Raw genomic sequence first — 17802 nt, forward strand, 5'->3', positions numbered from 1 at the left:
CAAGGCAACGCCAGCTATTCGCTCATCTCTCGCGTGTGTCTTATTCACAGTATCAGATAATGATGAGCCAGGAAAAATACAGCTTTATTGCTTTTCCAACATTGATTAAATGTCTCACATAAAAAAAGAATAAAAAACCACACGGTCATAGTGGGCAGAAAAATCACATCAATGCATAATGCAAAGCGCATTCATGTTTAATCCCTCTGCCTCTTCTCGGTTGCTTTAGAACATCCAGTCCTGACATTGGGAAGGTGTTTTTGCATTTTCAAACCAATGCTGCAGGATTTGGATAGATCGATTGTCCATATAGGGATAATGCATTGTTAGGTAAACAACTCCTCTGTCGGATTCCTCAGCAGCACTGCAATTTAATCACCCCACAAGTAAATGTCTGAATTCCTGCTCCTAAACACTCGTTACGGATTCTCGCCATACAACTCCTTGCTGGGATGGCGCATTTGTGGCTCCTGGCAGTGGGAGCAATGACCATCATTCATGCTGCCAGCTTTCATTGCCTGGTGGCGTGTTTAGCTACACATACTTAAGATTTGGATGAAGCAAAGGCAATTGTATTTAATCATCCCAGTGGAGAGATTTGCCTTGAAAATCACATTCACATGATCAATGGCTGCTGCTGACAAGCAAATCCTTACATATCCGTCCAGTGTTTCTGACACCTGATTATACGTGTGCACATTGTGGGATGAGATAACTGGGTAGGACGACAGTATTTCAAGATAAGAGGAATCCTCCATGCGAGGAGATTAGCTCTTGCACCTAAAAAAAAGGCATATGAATTAGAGATCACAATAAGTACGACTTATAATTACTGCAAATCATCATAATATATCGCCTTCTGTAATGACTCAGCAATTAATTGCCTTAATTACACACTTCACCCCATCTTTACCTCATTCAGACTTGTGATTTATGGGCTCTTCAGTTTAATATTCTGTCACATGACCCCTTCAACTCCCTCTCATGTCTTTCTGACGTCACACCGCTTCTGCTGTATTGCTACCACCATGTAAATTAAAACAGAATGGCTCTGCTGGGGCTTCCACACAAAGGAACAATTAAAGCCTAAATAACTGACATGAAGCCAGCCATCATAAAATTAACCTCTGAAACCTGAGGCAATCATTTATTCTTTACTTATATGCAAACTAATGACATTTTCGCTATTTGCAGCAGGGTAAATGGCATATATCTTCACTTTCACTACTTGTTACATACTTGAAAGTGTGATCGATCGCTATGTTGCGTACTGTACAGAAATGTATCATGGTGATTAATTTTAACTTCAATCAGGAGAATGAAGATGTGATAATTTTGTGATGTGATCATTTTTCAGAGAGAAAGTCTTTCAGGGAGATCATTTGAGTCCAGATACCCGTGATGGTGGTGGTGGTGGCCGATGACTCTTCTGAGACTGATTAGGTTGGTGAAATTTTTAAATTGCTGAATCTACCAAAAACCGGGAGTCTATGGACATGTAAAGGGTGTAAACAACGGCAGCTTGAAAGAACTAGAGGTTCAGAGAGAATCGCTGTTATAAAGTCGGCCATGTGATGAGAGACTAACAAGGAAGGCGTGTATTTATTTGACTGGTCAGGTGTGAAAAGCTGATGTAAACAGTTGATAACTCAGTTGACAGTGACAGAAAATGACAGCGGAAAATTAAGACTGAGCATGTGTGAGAGGAGTGACGGACATGATGATAAATTATATTCTGACTGTGCCATGGTTTGGTCTTCCAGATTGAAGTTTCACTGTGTGCTGCAGCCTAAATTATATGTTGTCACTTTTTTTTGTAACTTTAAAATAATAAGAATTTCAATTAATTTACTATATTAGGCTCTGTACAAAAATTATAGTGGGGGGGGGGGGTTAGTTCTCTCCACTCTTCAATTTAGCCTGTATTTCAAAATGTTTTTTTATCTGTAACTGTTTTTGCACTTTTGGATATGTTTTTTTATTTAATGAATTTATCTTGGCTTCTAAAAAATAGGCCATTTGGAAAAGTCTTCACAAACTGCGTGAGAATTAAGGAATGAGCTGAACCATCTGCAGCAGATAAGAGGCTGGTTAAATTAAAGGCCGCTCTCATGCAGTCATTTTCCATTGATTTGACTTTTACTTCCCTCTCTGGTTATGCCTCCCTCGCCACTCATTCCATGTCTGCTTCTACACTGTCTGTCCAGACAAATGTTGTAAACATTTTAAAATAAGAACAGTGTTTAGGGTGAGAAACCACAGATGACCATTTCTCATAATCAGGGTATGGTAGAACGGAATATATTGTTTTGTAATTTATTTTAGTGTTTAAGATCAAATGTATATTTGTTTTATGACATATTATTTATTTTACAGATGTAAAGATTTTCTTAAAATGTAGAAGTTTTCATCCATCCACCCATCGCCCAGCTTCCGTTTACCAGGGCTTTGGTCATGTTGGCATCCGACGAACCAGGGTTTTCCAGGCACCTCTCTCCCCATCAACATGTTCCAGTTCATGAAACAGGAACACAAAAGCTAAAGCCAAAACCGTGCAACGCGCCAACAGATCATTTGGGGCTAAGAACAGAGTTCAACACCAGGTTTTTCCTCCGATTGTTGGGAAGGGTGAATCAGGCCAGTTCACCCGCAGCACACGACTGGATTAAAGGATTAGTCAGTCAATGCACTTTGCCACAAACTATTAATGGGAAAAAATATCTATTATTAATGACTTGACAATATTGGAACCCATTTTTAAAAATGTCACATAAAATCGAATGCAAAATTATCTGATTTGAGCTTAAACACTTATTCTTGAATGAGTAAAAATTCAGATTTCATCACTGATTTGTTAATTGAAGGTTTTGAAAATGATGCAAGAGGCTGGGTTTCATGGGTTTAATAACGTTTTATGGAGCAATTGATAAACCAATAAAAAAAATAGTCGTTCGGTGTAGCCGTGGCAAAATAACCTCAATAGATAAACAGAAAGGAAAGCTGGCTCATGCATAATATGTGCATGAATTATTAAATCACTGATGGAACTGGCTCACACTGATTTTGCAATACGTGTTTGTTCCCGTAACTCGGAACTTGACCCGAGGACGTTTCCACTTTAACAAGGATGCGATGTGTGGAGGCGAAGGTTCAATCTCTTTCAAGACGAAGTAAACACCATCTTTTCTGAACACGATATTCCGCTGTACCTGGTCAAACCGCACTGGAGGGCTGTTTTCATCTCTCCACTCCACAGAGTTTGTTTATCTCTCCCCGCACATGAGTTTTTAACGTCTCTCCTCCTCTTTGAAACCATTTGGCATCATTTTTTATTTGTTTATGTCTTCCTGTAATCTGTAGTCGCATTTGATCCAAAGAAAAGCGAACAAGGTTTACCATTTCCAGCTCTAATACAAATTAAATTGTTTTGTCCTCATATCACCCTGCTGTATTTTACGAAACTTACTTAATTGTGGCCAATTGAGCTTTCTGAGGAGCTGATTTGTGTTTGAAATGCTGCACGAGTACTATTCGTTTTCTGACCCGTACAGACGTCGCAAACCTCCTGAAGCATCAACAATCCGCTGGCAGGCGTTCAGAATCCCTCTTCTGCTTCCCTCACGCTACGCTATTGTCAGAGAAAGTGGGCCTTTGCGAAAGGAGCCTATGCAAACCACAACGCTACCCGAGCTGCTCCAAAGCTCCTTGAAAATTACCTTTGCATAAAAGTGCTCGTTATGCACGAGAGAGAAAAGACAAGGGCAGGACAAAGGCCGTCCCACACGCTTTCAGATTCGTACGGTCCATCTTCAAGAGGTCACAATTGTTAAGATCTCAAATCAGAAAATGGTGAGTGGCACCTCTGCGAGCATTTCTTGAGATCCAATCAAGAGACTTTGCTAAGTCCATCACACTGGCATTCAATCAGGTGCTTGGTAAGTGATGGGTGGGGGTGGGGGGGTGGGGAGGGCTCTCATGTCAAGGATAGTGATAGTGAAAGAAAGAGATGGATGCATTAGAGCGGCGCTTAACTGGTGTTGGCTCTGGCGAAACAAAGAGCGGCTGAATCTTCTTTTAAAGCGACACCCAAATTGACCTGCATGTTATTCCGGAGAAAAGTCTCATCAAACTTTGTCCTTGGGCTGATAGCCTCCCTCCCTCTCTTCTGTCTCATCTCTTTCAGAAGCCCTGCTCAGCTGGACAAATTGGTGTGTCCTCAATAATTATTCTGCACATTTTCAATTCACATGAATACAGCGGGCGAATTTCAACCACAGCCACGGAGGCCCAACGCGCAAAGGCTTTTGTCAACCGCCCCGCTGGTTGTATTGATTTCCAACTTCTGAACTTGCTCTGTCATGGACTGAGGCAAGGAGCATCAAGGGCAGCCGAAAAACATGTTAAGGGTTTCCATGACAACAAGGGCCCGGTTTGTGATTTTCCTGCCGGCTGTATTTGGGAAAGGGCAGGTTGTCATAGATAGGTAAACACCCCCCGGGGTCAGGATGATTGTTGTTCGAATTTATCTTTATGATGTTAAAGTACACACAAACACACACAGACAACACAGAAGAAAACAGACAACATAGTTTTAAATGAATTCAAAATAAATAATGGCATGTTTCAGACAAAGTACGCTCTACAGGTGTGGAGAATATCCAGCTATGATGAACGAAACAACAAATATCATTAGTGATGGACTATCAGAGTCATGGGATCCGAATAATCCCAAGAACCAGGCAGTCATTTTCTCAGACAGGTTGGGTGTTCTCCCATTTGAACTGCCACCTTATTGTGGTTGGGGGAGTTTGACCGCCCGAATGATCCCAGGAGCTATGATGTCGGGGTGTTTAAATTCTTGCTCAATTCTGAGAACAGAGGCTCACAATATTTATGTAAAACTATAAATTGCTAATTAAATATGAGCCGCAATGCTGTTTATTAAATATTTCTTGTATAAAATATTTTTCAAACCATGTTGGTTACCAGCCGACCGGGAATTAATTATTGTTTCAATGCAGAAAGGATATATGGGAAAAACCATCTCTCCAGCAGTGAGAAGCCTCTTTCAGTAATTTACTAGCCTTACAGTTATGTTATAACTTATAAGAGTGCAGCACAGTGGACTGTGTGACAGTAAATTAGGCTGCAGCCTCTCAAAACTAGACTGAAACTCTTGTGTTGTTTCCCAACTGCTGGAAATGTGAAAGGAATTATTCCTGAAGCAAGAATCAGCTGCACAAAGAGAAAAAACAAGCATCTCCACTCCCTGACTGAATCGACCAACTGAGCTGAGCCGAAAAGGCTGCCTGCTCCTATAGTTATTGTTTTAATGGCTAGAAAAACTTTATTTATGCATGTTTTCATTGGACTTCAACTAGACCTGATGTATTTATAGGCTATATGCGTGTGGAATTGTTTTTTTTTTTTATTGTAACTGAAACAAAGGCGTAAGATGTTTTTGAAAGGCTAAATGTCATAAAATATGAATTTAAATATTTCTTCGATAAAATCATGCAAGCTTCTGGTTTGTTAGTTTTTTTCAGATAAACACTAACTTTTAAACTTTCAATACTCTGGAGTTAATGGAGAAGTTTGAATCAATAAGTCAACTATGTGGAAGGCACTAGAAGACCTTCAAAGATCCTCTGCTGCATCCAAAGTGTGTTGTTGTTTTTAAACTCCACCGAGGAGGTTATGGAATCATATTGTTTGTTTGTAATCGAGAAATTGAACTCGCAACCTCAAACCTTACTGTGAGATAACAGATCACCCACTGCGCCACTTTGTGCTGCCTTTATTTTATACAAGGAAATGAAAAAAAAACTATATAATTAAGTTCAAGGTCGAACTTGCCACTCCACGTGCAACCGCACAGCACAAGTGAAAATCAAATTACTTGCGTTGTCTTACTGAAATTAAATTAGACCCGGTCATATTTTATAGAGTGCAAACACAACTGGATTTAGTTCTTCTTAAAATAATGATTTTATTATTGCATAATCTTTCTGCAAATGGCCAGAACGAAGTTTAAAGCAAATAAAGTCACAGCAGCGATTGATGTTCTTCAATGTCAAAGAAAAACTCAAGGTTTTGAACTATTGAGTACAGTCACCATCAGTTTTTTATTGCATAATGTATATTTATTTTTTCTGCTTGTAAAATTGACCTCTTCTCCTTTAAAAAAAAAAAAGAAGAAAGCCTTTGGGGCTGTCAGCCAATCAAAGAGAAAGTTTCTGTCTTTCCTCGTTAGTTGGAAAAGGACAAGGCAACAGTCTGTCAGAAAAGGACTGAAAGACTCAAAGGCGAGCACGGGACGAGATAAGGACATTTTTTACCTCCAGGTAATCGTCTACAGCAACAATTATTCAGCCTGATGAGGTTATGGAGTAGAGGACACACACACACACACACAGGGAGCCCGCCTTCAGCATTTTAGGAGTACAGAGATTCTCTGCTTTGCAGCTGAGTGACCTTTTGTTCCAGCACTTGTTGTTTTTCCGTCATGAGCATCTGAACTCACTATGAACACATCTGATGAGAACATCAATGCTATTTGCTGGCTCTGACTGAGAAGACGAGGATTTGTCTTCCATTCTAATCGCACACCTGAGCACAAAGGAAACAGGCACCCGAGGAATTAAAGCGACGGAGATGAGTTTCTCACAAAGAAATGAAAACTCGTTTTAGGCAAGTTAGCATGGCTGTTCAAGACAGTGGTTCTTTTTTTTCCCACGGTCAATAACTGCTTGTCCTTTGTTGGGTCATAGGGAACTGAAGCTCAGCTGACAGTAGGTGAGAGGGAGTATTCAGCTTTGTGAGGCCCTCGGTAGAAATCCACTCTCAATGCACCAGATCTCCTTTATTAAACGTGTGAGCATGTAGAAGGAACCCATGCATACTGTAGCTCCTTCGTTTTCAAATCACATCAAATGTCTGATCTTGATCATAAGGTCATGCGATTGTCCTTATTTTGAGTGCTTACTCCCTTCGTGACCTTAGTTTCAGCTTTGTGCGGCCCTACGATGAGCTGGCGGCTTGTCCAGGGTGTCCCTCGCCTCTCGCCCGTTGACTGCTGGGATAGGCTCCAGCACGACCCCGCGACCCGTTAACGGACAAAGCGGTTCAGAAGATGAATGGATGAATGAATGAATGTTGCAGCTGCTGTTTAAACAGAAAGAGTCACACCACTGGTCAACTTGAAATGAAACCTGCAATTGCATCTTTCTCAACTTTTCATCATTCCTAACGTTTCTCTTTTACCTCACCTTATTTGAACTAATGTCAAGTCCAAGCAGCCCAGCCGAACGCCATGCGGCAGCAGAGCCAACAGATCACTTTGTCAGTGTACAAGCGCTCCTGGAAGTTGTCCATCATCTTACTGCAGCCCAACTGTATAAAGCCGATACCAACTCGAGTGAGGGTCTCCCTGCAAGCTCTGACAAGTTCGTCTGAGTGTAATTACTTGCCTCGCTCAGGTATTCTGTCGACATTTGTCACACAGACACCCACATTACCCGATGAGATTAATTTGTCATAGTTCTTGTGCTAAATGCTCTTTCATTCCTGTAACTGATCTAATCCTCGAAGCTCACTAGAGAGTGAACGGACTTCCTGTCGCCTCCACGGATGGAGTGCTTTTTCCCCCCCGAGTCGCCCACCTCCAGGTTTATTTATGTGAGTGGTCCCTGCACCTGTAGATAACAGCATTTAACAGGACCCAGGAGAGCGGCCCCTCCACTCCTGTTCAGACCTGACACGGAGCAGACGGATTTAGCTCCTCTGCCCTGACTCTGCACCACTTAAACTACGGGCCATTCCAGTATCCATTAAGAGAATCGCTTCCTAATGAACCCTCTTCCTCGGGAGGAAGTGATTAATAGGAGTGGCCATCCAGGATTGCATTACCCAGCAGATACTCCTCTCTACAAAACTGGGCACACACAGGAATACAAAGCGAGTAGAGTGTTCGCATACTAACAATCATCCTAATGTCAGGAAAGCAGAGGCAGTTTCAGCTGAAATAGGTGCATGTTTGTGGACTCTATCGCAGCGTTTGGATGTCTAATTCTGCGTCACATGAAATGGCGAGTTATCTGGCAGTGCTTACGTGCTAATCCTTTTGATTCACAGCGTCGGTCTGAAGTCTGAAACCACACACACATCTCAATAGCGATCACACGAGACTTAGTTCAAGAAGAGTGGAGATGAAGGGATTATGTTAGGAAGGATCATTAGGTCCTTATAGTTTCACTTCCACTAAAGACGCAGCCGGTGCCTCTAAACAAACTAGTGCTGCATGCTTTGGAGTCTGCTGTTGTACAGTGGAGCTCCACAACAATAGGAGCCATCAGACAAAGCCACGGGAGCCATATGTTTGTGACGACAGGAAGCCATCTCCCCTGCCTCCGCTTCCCTAGGGCGCAAATCATGCCAGGCTCAGCAGTGTGTTGCATCCATTTTTTTGCTTTAGCATATGGCAGCGCAACGGCTGTAGAAGATCACATCTTGCACAGGGGGAGAGTTTTGACAGTCATGCAACTCTATTGACTCTGAAGGGCTTTCATTTTCTGGCAGTGATACAGATGAGGATCAGTCAAAGTCTCCCTCGGGTTCAACGCCATGCTGAGGAGAAAAGCTGTTTTCCCACAATATTAATCTATTGATATATGACTTGGAACACAAGCTGCTTAAACGCTAAGGCCAAAAGGCTGCAGGGAGGAAAAACAGAAGCAGAAAACAAAGCGGAGGTGCGGCATTCATCGGAAGCCTTTCTGTGGTTCGCTGGTAAATCTTGATGACCCTTGATGCTGAGAGTCACGCGGGAAATGAAAGAAAGCATTATCCCTGGTGAGGAAGGAGGTCTGCTGTCTGTACTTCTCCCTGAATCATTTGATCGAAACAAAGAAGGGTATAGAGAAACTGGACTCTTGACATGGTTGAGGAAGTGGTGAGAAAAGAGGCAAAGGGTATCCAAAAGGTGGAGGGGTTCAGCAGACAGCTGAGAATGACCGCATGGGTTTTACCGAGCTTGTCAAGCACACCGGCAGCCATCACATTCTCCATGACCTGGCTCCTGAATCAGACAGACGCGACATGAAAAACCTGCTAATTCAACAGTGACCTTCAGCCCGCGTGCATGAGCAGAGCGCCGTGCTATCAAGGTGACCCTAAGCTGATGGCTTCCATGCACGAGGAGGGAAGGTCACTCTGGCTGAAGGTCTGATAAAGAAGTCTGCGCTTCATTGTTCGCATTGCATTTTCCAGCCGGTTAGCATCTGCTCACCTCAATTTTTCTCATCACATCACCTATTCATTCCTATGATGTGAAATGATCAGTGCTTTGATGTAAAATTGTACCCGTGTCATATTTAACAAAGATCCATATCAATAAACAGTATTGATGGCAGCAGATGTGATGGAGTGCCGTGGCATGGCAAAAAAAAAAAAAAAAAAGAGTGCAACCATCAGAGAAGTGTTGGACGAGACATTTTGAGCCATTAGCGGCCTCTTAATCTTCGACAAATGATGATGCTGATGATGACTGCTAACAGACCCATTTCATACGTACATGTTTGCCCTCGGAGAGAAACAAGCCAAAGTTTATGTTTACCCCTGGAGGAAATGGTTCTATGACAAGGGGGGTGGCTTTGTAATATAGATTTATAGGCTTTGATGGCGTTAATGCATGGCTGTATGGCATGTGAATACCATCTCTCCACATTACAGCACACACACACACACACACAAGCCCTCGTTAGCTGTGGTGAAGTATAAACTGAAAGATGATGCTCTGAAGTTGCCCACTACAGCTCTCCCGTTCTGTGAAGGCATCTGCTCACCTCAAAGGGAGCATTAAGTAATTGTCATTTTGGGATAAGTCTCGCGATGCTCTGCAGTCTTAACACCATCATCCTGTGCTTTTCAATTTGGATGCAGCACTTTATGACCACAGAAAACTGTCCAGGAGAGTCGTAAGCGGTGCCTCATTACACTTAAATGTTTTTTTTTTTTGCTTTAGCACCTTATGCCCACACTGGAATCCAAAGAAGTAGCTTGAACTCGGACTGAAAGCGTAGATTAATTAAGGGTGCCGCTCAACGGTGCAGCTAATGAATAAGAGACAAAACAACAGATCTGTCCTTGGATGCTGTTTGGGCAGAATGACTGGTTTCAGTTTGACCGCCAAGGTTTTTAGCAGCGGTAATTTGCCGTGCTTCAAGCTTAAAGTCACAGCAGAAGGTAGAATTCGCTCCCTCTGACACTTCACTGAGAGCTTAGCAGTGGATAGATATCCCTCTGCAAATCCTTAAATGACAGTTAGCCCGGCCCTCCTCTCTAAAAGTGAAGTTAATCCCTTCCTCTCTGCCCACTGGTTGATGCCTGGTGCATTATAGCAGTGCCGGATCACCAGCAGAGGTGCAGCCACTTCACGATCTGAATAGAAATCCGCGTTTACTCACCAAGTATAGTTGCATAAATTCTGGCGCTGCTTGTCAAAAAAAATAAAAACGGAATTTGTTTTTCAACGTATTCATGAGTGTGAGAAAAACAAGTTGTGTTCAGAGAGATACCCACTTGAACATAGTGGTTTGCTAATAAAACCAAATTATAGCTGGCAGATGTCGGACTTTTAAGAAAAACCTCAAAAGCGTTTGGAAACAAATCTTGGGGGGGGGGGGGGGTAATGAAATGCGTTGATTTTGGTTAAAGACTTTTTCTCATCACATCACCTATTCATTCCTATGATGTGAAATGATCAGTGCTTTGATGTAAAATTGTACCCGTGTCATATTTAATAAAGATCCATATTAATAAACAGTATTGATGGCAGCAGTCAAAATTATATTAACAAATACAATTTTGGTCAAAATCTTTAAACTGTCATAGGTTTTCAGTGTTTATGATACTGCAATGAATTGCTGATAATTACATGTTGCAGTTTTTATTTTTATTTTTATTATGGATGGTTAGAATATTTTGTTTGCAGAAAAAGTTGGTCCTGGAGAACATTTATCCAGTCCGTAGCCAATTCTAAAAACATGAACACGTTAAAGTTGAGTCTTCGTCATGATATATATGAAGAAAACGTGTTTATTTTCTCGCTGCATCCACAATGGCTTGTAAAACCCACTTTGCCAATAAACCTTTAATTAACAACCAGCGTTGAGCTGGAAGGAGACTCCCAGTGGTTCCAAAGGCGAATCCCTCTGTCAGTGTTACGATCAGAATTAGCAGTTAGCGGATAGCAAACTGCCAACTTTTGGGCCTCCAATAAAAGCAGGGAATAGGCCTGGGCTGAAAAAGACATGCATTCATCCCCCTCTAGATTTAATGCTGCGTCACTGCAACCCTCAGATGGCGCTCCATTCAGACTTGTGTGTCAACCCTTCCAAATTCCATGCCAGACTACATTGTCTGGTCATCAATGTTGCGTCTATTCTTCCTTTTACCAGGGAAATATTGTGGCTGTTTAATCAAACAAGGTCAAACTATTTGCCTCCTTCGCCCCAAACCGACCAGAGTCAGAATTACTACAACTATGAGAGACCTTTGTCCAATCTAGTTCTGTGAATTACAGGAAAAAAAAAACTCTGTCTTGAAACATGAAGTGCCATGTTCATGATATGCCCGGGATGTACCCCGCCTCTCGCCTGTAGTCAGCTGGGATAGACACCAGCACCACCCGTAACTCTGTAGACAAGATGATTGAGGTCGTCTCATCTACAAGGCAATGCTGCAAGTTAGAACTGAAGAAGTCTCTCGGATGAGACCTTAAAAAAGAAGTCTCGCTGTTTTTGATTCAACCAAGACCTGAATGAATGAGACTCTACACAAGCATGTACAGACACAGAAATGCATCTCTATAATACGGTATGTTGTTTGCAATACAAATAGCAAAAGAGCTGAGTGAGCAAATGAGGAATCTTACATTGCATCGCTCAACACTGCATGTGCATTGTAATTCATTCATCTTAGGGTTTGGACAGCGGCTCAGTCACCCCCCATGATCCCACTCACTACTCTCAAACAGTAAATTATTACTATCCCTTGCATAATTACAAGGGCAAGCGAGCCTGTTCCAGCGACGCATGCGCAGTCCCATCAGGCAGCGGCATCAACGCTGGGCCGTGCAGCGCTTGTGCAGTCTTGATTCTGTTCAGGAGCAACATTTTCAAGGATGGTGGGATCAGATTTCCTCATCAGGCAGCGGTGAGGGAGTATCATGTGGTGAAATGAAGAAAAGAGACTGGGAGGAGAGGAGAGGAGAAGAATGAGAGGATTAAAAGAATACGCTGAAATGGGATAGAATACAAGGAATGGGAGCAGAGGCTTGTATTTGTGAGAAGTTTCTGACAGCAGTTCATACGGTTTTCACGGGATTGGGCGATAAATCAGAGCTCACCCTGCAAGCCCCTCTATCAGTAGACCTTTCTACATGGGCAACTTTGCGCTGATGGGGGAGCCAAGCATGGAGCAGAGCTGAGAGTGTCATGATTGGATGGCAGGGCTGGTGGTTGCAAGATGACAGATAGGATGAGCACTCAAGTTATACCTCAGTAGGTGATGTTGACTAGCAGGCGGCGGCAGCGCTACACCACTTGCACACACCCAAAATAGAAATGCTTTTTATTTTTACCGTGCTGCAACTTTTATTCTTTTCATGCCCAATGTGAGAATGGAAAGAAGGCAAGAAAGATTAAAGATGATAACCGTAACCGCTGGGAAGCATCGGTGACAAAAAAAAAAAAAAGTCAGCCAGCATCAAACAGCCATAGAGACTGTGGCGGGACAGACAAAGACAGCCGGGGGGACTGTGAGGATTCAGATGCTGTTTGATCGGTCACAAAGTCGCAGCACTCCTCTAACAAGCTCAGCAAGCCAAGTTTGTGGACCTCTCATTTTGTCGAACAGATTGCTGGGTGTTAGTGTGCAGATGGAATCAAAAGGCAATGGACTGGAAAAAGAAATGGAGGTGCATTCATACGAGAGCCAACAGTGTGATTATTATTTTTTACTTTTTTATCAGTCACAGATGGTCACCGGTGGATACCGACGGGAAGAATTTGATGTTTTCAGCCACTGAGCTTTTCGAACAGCAGACGAGGATGCTAACATGGCACATCTGTGGTCCCTAAACACCTGCACAATTTGTCCCGACAGCAACGCTGCATTCCCATCTATAGAAGCCCCCCCTAAAACACAGCTTTGATTGAATGATTTAATCACAAAATGAGGGGCTCTGATGCCTCCTTGTGGGACCCTCAGCTCAATTAAAAGCATTTTGCATTACATTTTTACTCAGGATAAATGACTAAAGCATTATGTCCCTACAGATCTGTCTGTCATCCTGTGAAATACTAAAAACAAAAACAAAAGCACAGGAAACCCCAATGTCTTAATGTGTCTATAGCATAGAAACAAGTTAGACCAGCTGACCACCACCAGCCTGACCAGTCTGATGCTAATAAATGAATATCGGGGTCCCCTCTTACCCAAGAGAGAGAAGCTTCAGCTCTGCAGCACTGTGGCGGACAGTTTGACTAAGGCTCAGCTGTGCATCCGTGGCCAGCTGTTGCCCCCTGCAGCACATAACCGGAACAGTCATCGCACCACGAATGAACGTTTGTGTGTTTTCATTCATTTTGCTTGCTTTTAAAAGATGTGCTGGGATCTGGCAGAAAATTGATTGCACAAGGATACAACTAAAATCAGCTAGCTGCTCACCCTGAATGGAAATAATACAGGGGGGGTCTATGTCAGTCCAAACTAACGCCTGTGAAGGAAGTAATATTGATATTTGATATTTATGTTTCTCTAGATGGTCAATAACACTTTTTGTTCTTCAATTCTGTTTCTGTTCAAAAACTGCTTTTAACTTCTCAGTATTTTGGCTGACGGCCATTTAAGAACATCTCATGTATTTTATTTTCTGTATGGTGTAGGAGGAAATGCTGCAGAGAGTATCAGCTGTTCCCTTCTGAGACAGGCTTTTTTCCCCTCTTTCTTTTGTAGTCATTTTTAGAGTGAAGGGACTTTATTAATTTTGTTAAACAACAGAAAATTCTCCAAATTAATTAGCAAGATCTGTTGTTTGTAAGTTACCCTCAAGTTTGAGCTGAATCTATATGCAATATATAACAAGATGATATAATTTGTCTGTGATTTTCAAATGGATTGATTTTCAAATGCACTGTTCCAAAAACCGTTTGCTGGCTTAGCCAATAAATTTCCTGGTCAGGGATCAATGATCAATGATCCACAGAAATCCATATGTACCACTTGTCGAGGACCAGTCAACCTCCTCCTTCTGCCAACTGCGTAGATTTATTTATTTACTTTACTACTTCCGTTTTTGCTCTCAACAGATGGGAGTCTTAATTCTCAAGAGAACTGGAGACATACTGATGCTGGTGTGCAATAATTTGGAAACACCCTCAATCCCTGCGATAATTTCTTAATTGTGTTTTTTTTTTCATAGATATCCAATAAAGATGCAAAAAATTGACACACGTGCGAGTAGTTTTATTTTTAAATCTCTAATCCCGTGAAATGTATGTCTTGGCATGATTATGTCCATATTCCAGTGTGATATAGGGTGGGGGTGGGGACTAGCTAGCCCAATCTGTAATAAAATCACCCGTGACATTTATCTAGAGGGGAATTATAACATCACGTGTTCAGCCTGAAATTCACTTCCATTACTAAATAGCCTTAAGGTCTCAACATGTTTAAAATAAACTATTTTGAATGATTGTTTTCCTGGCAAATTTAAAGACGTTTGCCTGTTCTGTATGGACACACTGGAAGTCATACAGGTTCAAGACAGACAGACATGATACTCAACCAAAGTTTCAGTAGGTCCCTCTGAAGGCATTTGTGAGGCAGGGTAGAAATAATTCAAGCTATTCTGATATGATTTAATTGACACAAATGCCAGAAAAAAGGCTGAAGATGAACACATAAACATCAAGATGATATATTCAGTCACATTTTGACTAAACAGGCTGTTGAAATACATAAGCAAAACAAAATGTAAAAGTAATGACTCAAATTACAGCATTATACCAAATTGGTGAGAGAGAAAAATACGCATAACGACAAATGATGACAGCCTTTCATCATAAATAAGTGTTGAGAACGGATTTAAAAGAAGACACTTATTTTGTGGGTCTCTGGCTGGCTGAAAAAATTCAGAATGTATTCAAAAGCCAGGCCATGTAAGGATTTAAAAGTAATGAGAACAATTTTAAAACCCATCCTCAAACAAATGGGCAGCCGGGGTATGATCATCAAAACATTTCATGGGGAATGTTTGACATCTCGCTGCAGCATTTTTGAGCACTTTGGAATCGGTTGATTGATTCAAACCTGTTAAAATGCCATTAGAACAGTCCCACTGCATACAAATAAAAGCATGAATGATGGCTTGAGTCATTAAAGCTCAGCTTTGATGGCGTTGGTGGTGAAAAATGTAAGAAAAAACTGTGCGAACAAAATACGCATGATGCTGTAAAATGCACAACAATGAACAATGGTGTATTGACTGATAAGATAACCACTGATATGCTGCTATTTTATATCCATCCTCAGTATGATCAAAAGAGCAAGTTTGCTCTTTACAACTACGTGCAAACTCAATAAAACACCATTAGTCGGCATGTCTGGGTTCAGACACAGAACCTTGTCGATGTGAAGCAGCAACGGTGCAACGGCTTCCATCCAATATTGACGCGTTTTACTCCAGAAAAGAACATTGTCTGGTAGAAAGGAACGTTAGATATATTACCCCCTGCTGATGTAATCCATTGTCTATTGGTGTAATTTGTTCTTGGGTAAAAAAAAGAGTCTCGTAATAATACCTCTCGGTGGCACCGTAGATGTTTCACACGTCGTTAAATTTATTCGAACTGATGATCTCTGCTTGAAATGGCAGGCCTCTTGCTAAATGAATCTTAAAATTAATTGACGCATTTTACAGGAGAGTCATACATGCCCTGCAGAGATCCCCCCCCCCCCCCCCACACACACACCCCCACACCCCACCGACCCACTTGTGTAGATTTACAGAAATTTTGACTGAATCGTTTCTTCAAAAAATATCTAATTTTAATCAAATACAATTGCGATGGGAATATTTTCCTGACGGTTCAGGTAGGATTCCAGTACACCAAATAAATTCCGACAATGAAAGATGCTCCTTTCCTCCGAGGGGTGGAAGACGAGGTAGCTGGAATTTTAAATGACCCTGCGGGGTCATCTCAGTCGAATCTAAAGGCTGCATTTTACATGCTGGCACAGAAAGGGGGCCAAAAAAAATAATGCAAAACGACTTTAGACTGATGGTGATTTTTGTCTTGATTTGCTTGTGGTTGCCTGAGTCAGCACTTGGTCACAGCACATTTCGTTACGGACTCAGTTGAATTCATCTTGCCAGTAATCGAATTTAAATGCTGTGGGAGGGGAGAGCGTGCCATGTGGTGCATACTATCAAGGCCAGAGTGCTAAGAAGTTTCTATTCAGACCCAGCCGAGGGGACAAAGATAGAACATCAATTCTTCATGACGAGTTGCCATTTGCTTTGTTTAATCAAGCGTTTCTATTTTACGGGGGAAGGGGGGGTTGATAAAGTGCTACCAAAACTACAGTCTCAAGTGAGAATCTTAATTACAGACTGCATTTATTGTGCTGCTGCAGGTGATAGATTGCCTAAGATCCCCCCCTCCCCCTCCCCCCTTACATGTTCAGGGGTGTCACTGCAGATGGTTTATTCATTCATTCACATGATAAATTCATCTATTGATTTAAATATGAAAGACTTCCACAGATGGAGGATGGCAGGGTTTCTCTTTACTGAAACAAGTCATTCTCAGCTTTAGGTCACATCAACCGCTTGGAAATAATGCCCCCCCCCCCCCCCCCCCATCCAAAAAAAAAAAGATTTTAACTTGCAGATTCCAGCCTATTTAATGCAACCGATTTACAGTCTCTGTTGAAGACTTTATTGGTTTGAAGCTTGATTGATGACATATTTGTTGTTTAAAGTGTTGCTTCTGGCTGGGGGGGAGTCAGGTAGTTTATTGGGCCATCACTGCTAGCACTACAGTATTACATACCATTTGCATTCTAATTTTCTACAAATCCTCTGCGTGTTCAGTGGACCTCAGTGAGACGGATGCAAATATTTTATAACAAACAGGGGCCATCATTATGCAGATGAAAGAAATATTACATCCAGGAGTCATAAAAATGTCTGGTGTGTGGCTGGCTGCGGTGTCTCGGGAAAGTGCGGCACAACACCGCTCATCGCCTTGCGTAAATGTCATTATGGGAGGATCACAAGGCGAAGGGGAACCGGGGGGGAACAATAGTCGACGTCGATGGCAGAGTGATCATTTTAGTGCATCCACCGTTGAGCATTGGGTGCTGATTGCGCAGAAGATGTACATGGCTTTTAATAATCAGATTTACTGATCACAAAGCAGCCCTAATTGGCGTTAAAAATGTTTTTGGCTAATTAGCATTCATGGAGAGCTGCTCAGCAGGAAAGAGGGATGGTGAAGAGAGCGGCCTCTGTGGAGTCGCTTGCAGAGACTGTCCGTCACATTAACTCCTCTATGGTGAAATAAAGAAATAAGAATAGCCAAACACTCAGTGGGAGATAGAACTATATTTTTTTTTTGAAGAACCCTTAGTTATAGTATTCAGAGAGAAAACGGTCCATTAAGGTTCATTTTCATTCTCTTTAGAGCTACATTAATGGACGGGCACTCCAGCAGCAGCTACAGTTAACACCGGAGT

The sequence above is a fragment of the Brachionichthys hirsutus genome, unplaced genomic scaffold (genome assembly GCF_040956055.1).
Source record: "Brachionichthys hirsutus isolate HB-005 unplaced genomic scaffold, CSIRO-AGI_Bhir_v1 contig_542, whole genome shotgun sequence".
Classification (NCBI taxonomy): Eukaryota; Metazoa; Chordata; class Actinopteri; order Lophiiformes; family Brachionichthyidae; genus Brachionichthys; species Brachionichthys hirsutus.